Below are 6,000 nucleotides of genomic sequence, written 5' to 3'. Positions count from 1 at the left end.
GCAAAGCTCTTTACATATAACGGAGAAATACAGATTTATGTTGCTGGGGAATTAAAAATGAGGAAATATTTAAATAAATCATTTATAAATACAGATGCATTTTTAAAGCTACGAGGCAAGCTTGAAAACCAGTGTGAGCTCAACAGCTTTCACACTACATTCACTTACAAACGACTGGATTCGACAAATCACTGGAATTTTGAATTAATGTTTGTAATGTCAGTGAAGCCTCATTTTTCCAGCCCAACTACGCAGGCTGCCCTTTCGCAGTCAGGGGGCGTCTATAAATATACTTGAAAACCATTTTACTGTACAGTCTGTGAATGTCTGTACCAGGGAACTGATTAAACATCTTCCTGGTGGGTAACCTAATAAATAAACTTATACAGTGCCATTTTCCCATTTCAGATGTTTCTAAATTCCCGGTGATGCGCAGTGAGCTCTATCAATCACAACATGTACAACTCTGCAGCTCCTTTTTCATCCACAAAGTGTCACTGGAATGGATATTTGGACATAAACCTGCTCTGACAGATTATTTGTGATGATGAGAGAGTAATTTTGTGTGAAATGTTGCAATATATGGTCCATTTCAACCTCGCTGATGGATGAATGTTGATTTCCATCTTGGGGAAGAGGTGTGAGTGCAGCTGCTTGAAGATGGATGCTACACTGGCATCGTCTTATGCTGTCTTTGTGTTTAGCAAAGTGAAACGTGTCTTTATCGCTGATCAGCAGCTGCTCTGACAACTATTTGGTGTCAGATCACACACACACACACACACACACACACACACACACACACACACACACAGACATGCAGAAACACACAGGCATGCCAAATGACTGAACACATCAGTTTTGTCACACTTTTGATGACAAACACAACTCTGACACATACACAGGTGCACACATGGCCACCATTATCAGACACTGCGACACAGTTGCTGTGCAGGAGAGACGGAGGAATCATTTGATAGAGTTTCAGACAATGTGCAGTGTCTGCTTCTCCATTCTTTTTCCATTACGAGGCAATATGCTCGCTCAACCTTGGCAGCAGCCAACAGCTTTTCTTTGGCAGACAGGACTGCCTATCTCCTTTCTCTGCTCTGGCTTCCTGGAATAGCTTGACTGATATGGTGTGTGTGTGTGTGTGTGTGTGTGTGTGTGTGTGTGTGTATGTGAGTGTACATGTGTGCATGAGTAGAAGAGAAACACATAGAGCAATAATTGTTTGGTACAGCTGCCAGGGATTTTACTTCCAGTCCCGTTTGCTTGTTTGTCTGTTAGTTTGTGTGTATCTCGGAGCCTACGTCACATGTTTCAATACATCTAGGTGATTGTTTTTGTTGACTTATTCAGCCATGTGCTAAATAACATGTGAAATTTTTTAATTTGGACAGTGCCACCAGTTGGCCTATTGCAAAATAGAGTTTGTATGTTGAGCCTTGAGAACCAAATAAATTTTTCCCCAGGATCTGTTGAAAACCTGTGGCTTTCTATTGTAGGTTACACTCTGAAATGTGACCACACACACTCTGGTCATTATGGGTTTCACTTTGAACAAATGCTGCATCAGTCTTCAATAAAAACTGTTCAATAAATACTTTTTTTCATGCCAAAAAAAAAAAAAAAAAGACTAAAACTAAGAAACCTCAGAAAACAAGAACTGTGGTAAAATTTTATGTTTTATTATCATCTTACCATCGTAATCCAAGAGTCTGCAGCATCTGTTCGATCGTAACCTGTAGCTCCTCATAAACATACGTTTTGTCTACAGCCCAAAATTTCTCTTGTTGATCTAAATTCATCTAAAATCCACTGAGAACTTAAACAAAACATTTGCTTACAAGAAAAAAGTGACAGGATTCATATCAGTTCATGTGAGGTCTCACCTGCAGGCAGAGTCACAGCAGGATAAAATGCCCATAACCCAGTGGTCATGAGTCTGACACACATTTCATCCTAAAGTATGTTTGCCTGTAAACCTGTATGTGTCTGTGTGAGACAAAAAGCCTCTGTGGTTCATTATGAAGGTGTATCTCAGTTGTGTGTTTGTGAAAACACCTTCCCATCATGTGTGCAGTGCAGGGAAGGAAGCTGCCTGTCAATCACAATGAGAAGAGCATTCACCTTTTCAAAATAAGGTACTTACTGTCTAAAAAGTAGTGACATCAGTCCTATCAATGTGTTTACTGGGAAACTGTCAGTGAATATAGACATCTCTAACCTTTCATGAAATATTGGCTTTTTACTTGAAAGCATAATCTGTATTTCAAACTGCAGTGTCCTCTGAATGTGGGAGAAAATGTTGGAACTGATTGCTTCTTTTTAGTTGAAGGAAAAAAAAATGTCCTGGATATATTTTTTTGCTGTTTTCATTGTTTTTTCTATCAGTAGTAAAAGTTTAATTACTAATATCTGGAAAGCAAAAAAAAAACAAAAAAAACAAAACACGACTGACAGACGAACAAACAACCATTTGATCTAAATGTATTTACTTTCATTTACCTAAAATATTGCAGATAATATCTTACAGCAGAAAAAGAGTCTTTTAATATGCAAACTGATAAATCATCAATAAATAAAGATTAAACACTTGAGTATCCACTTCTTTGTTTGAAAACAAGAGACTTGATTTAATCTTAACCCATGGCTCAGTCTTTAATCTTAAATTTTATATGAACCCCCCTTACTTGTTTTGGTTAGAATAAAAAAAAAACAAAAAAACATTAGACCTTTAAAAACTTATCCAAAGTTTTTGGTAATCTTACCGGATCAATAAGCTGATTGAACACTTTCTTGGGAGTTTAAAGGAGGAATCGCTGTGCCAATAAATCCTCAGGAAAATATATTTTTAAAAAAACATCTTGAAAAATATTTGCAGAAACAACCAATCCATCCTGCCATTTAAAGAAATGTCAAGTTCTGAGACAAGAATAAACTGGTTTTCTTTAAGTAATGACTTTATTTAAGTGGGAATTATTATTTTGTTCCACAGCAGGTGAAATATCAGCTGATCCACACACCTAAAAACACAGTCCACAGCAAAGCAGTGAAAGGAAGTTACTGGAGTTTGTGTAAAATGTTCTGTTAAGGAAATGCAACCTACGTATTCGTTAGTATCTCCAGTTACCCCCATATAGTGTCTGAACCACTGCAGGTGTAAAGTACGTGTAAAATATATACTTCAATACTTCATCTTTGTGTGAAATCTCACGTTTGCTGTGAGAATGAATGTGAAATGCACAGGCATGTACTTAAATAATTATATTGAAATGAAATATGGTGTAATAATAATCTGTTTGTTTCAAGACAGTTTAGGAAAATCAGTGTGATACAGTGAGATCCTCTGGACCTGCTGCCCTTTTCGGTCCTGGACATGTTGTTGGTGTTCCCGTCTGGATCAGAGCCAGGCACAGACACAGCTCCGGTAATGGCAGAACGTGTTAATTGCTTTGGGAGACTCCAGCAGCAGCCTTGATGTTCCTTTGCTTGAGTGCAACAAGCTTTCCGTTGACACTTTTATATCAAACTGTTCTCTTTTAGCTTTTACACACGGTTCTCTGGGAAGATTTAATCATGCCCACCTGCTCTGGGATCTCCTTCCATATGTTATGTGTCCGTGAGGGCACAGTTCTGCTGCAGAATATAAGACATAGTGCCTTGTTTAACTGCAGAATACAAAAAGGTTGTTTACTTGGAGACAACAGTAAAGAGTCTGTTTGCCTGCAATTCATTTTCTGTGCAATTCCATGGTTGATTTCACTGGATGGACAAGCTGATTGTTTCTAGTTCCACAACAACAATGTCCTCTCTGACTTTGTAGTAGTTTGCAGTAGATGTTACCGTACAGTACTGATCTATTGATTCATCTAATTAAATTACCTGATGATTGATGCAGCTGTGAGATTGCAGGTGTGGCCAGAACATAGAGTTACAGCATATTGGGGGTAGGTAGGTAGGTAGGTAATGTTCAAGTGTTATATTTGGACCATTTGCAGGCCTTTATCCTGCTTTTGTGCCAGTTTGTTTGGTTAGATGCACACAGGGAGGCAGGCAGGAAGCACAGTGCAGCTGCAGAATATATCGTTTTTTTTTTTCTTACTTTGTTTACTGCCATTGAGCCCCAATCATGTTTTACTACATACATTGTGATATCTGAGTATAATTACGGATCATGGTCAAGAAGATTGATTTCCTCAATAACACCTTTTATGTGTGGTGTTTTCATTGCAACGCAAATGTCGCAACATCTGGACAAAATGTGAGATAGAGGTTGTCATTTCCATCAACATCAACCTTGGTCTCATTTGTAATTAAAACAATGTACTGATTCATTCGACCGACCTGACGCAGCACTTCCTCTGTCCCTCTGCAGGGGAGACGTCTGACGTTCAAAACAGGCAGCAGCTTTAATCTTTTACAGCAGAGCTGAAAAATCTGGGACAAATAGAGGAAAATAAACAGACTGAAAACATTTGTAATTATACAGTTCATGAATGATCTAGTATAGACATGAAAGCTCAACACTGTTACTGCAAAGCAGCATCTTGTTTTAGAGCAAATACATAAAGTGCAAGGTGGTTGGATTGTTTTTAGCGTTACAGCGAAGGCCTCACACTGACAGCTGTCTCATTACATACAGTACAAGCACGTGTTGTATTGGAAATACCTTAAAGTGGGGCGGATATGATGCATGGAGGAGGAGGAGGAGGAGGCGGGGAGGAGAAAATAGATTTTGTCAGCTCAGCTTGGTTCAGACACAGCATTCCTTTAACCTACACAGCCATTGGACCCTGTATGATGCTACAGATGAGTCTTAACAACGCTCATAAATTATTCAGAGGACACATTCCACTCACTGACCTTTTCCTTTCCCTGCTTCCCACCTCTCTCTCTCTTCCTCTTTCTCCTCCTCACACATTCACTCTGCTTTGCTCACTCATTAATTCTCTGGTTTTATCACTTTGTCTCACTCTCATTTTCTCTCTCACACATGCTCAGACTTGTCTCATTTTTGTTGTCTCACTTTGTCTCTCTGTTGTACTCATCTCTACCTCTCTGCTCAGCCACAGACACTTCACTCCCTCTAGTCTCTCATACTCTCCCCTGCCATTATTCCACTTCTCCCTCAGTTTTTTTTTTTTATTTTTTGCCCTGTTTCAATCCCTGGCTGTCGCCCCAGTGTGAGTGACGCTCAGCTGTGGTGGTCATCTTAACAACTTTTCATCTCAACAGACCTCTCAATAATAAAAAGCCGAAGCTGTCAATCCAACCTCTCCTCCTTTCTCTTTCTCTATGGGGCCAATTTAACTCCTCACTAGCAGACTCGCAGCAGCTGTGAGGCAGGAGACTCAAGACAGGGGGTGTGGGATGATCATTATCACCCATGCTGCAAAATCAGAGCCGAGGCTTCAGCTTCAGCTGCAGACAGACCAGCAGAATTACAGATGTTTGGCACACGGAGGAACAGATCTTCAACACCAGGCTCTCGAGCTGAGCTGAGTTTGCTAAATCATCAGTGTTACTGGCCAAACTGGTAGCTTTTAGCATTGGAGCTCCCCTCACCAGTGACTTCATTGAGTTTACAGGGTGACGTATAGTAAATTACCTCCTGCTTAAAAACATACTGAAAGGCCTTGAAAGCCACAGAAGCATCACGAGGCAATAAACACTGTTTCTATAGGCCTGTATTTGATCAGGATTTAGTGAGACTGACTTAAAATCCAAGACTGAACTTAGCAGCATGGTACACTGAGCCTAGTTAAGGGCTAATGCTTATGCATTCAGTGCATTAGCTGTTTGGATTGTTGTGCAGTCTGTGGTTATTCACCTCAATTACTCTCTAATACTCTAATACAAGACAAATATTCACTTTACTCCAGGCTCTTTAATATTGTTGGATTTATTTTTAATACATTTTTATGACTTCAAAGTTTGGACATCCTTCATAGTTTATGAACAGTACAGGGTGACTTCATCAAACCAATATGCTTG

This window comes from Mastacembelus armatus, chromosome 14, assembly GCF_900324485.2.
Source record: "Mastacembelus armatus chromosome 14, fMasArm1.2, whole genome shotgun sequence".
Lineage (NCBI taxonomy): Eukaryota > Metazoa > Chordata > Actinopteri > Synbranchiformes > Mastacembelidae > Mastacembelus > Mastacembelus armatus.
This window is presented reverse-complemented; position numbering follows the sequence as displayed.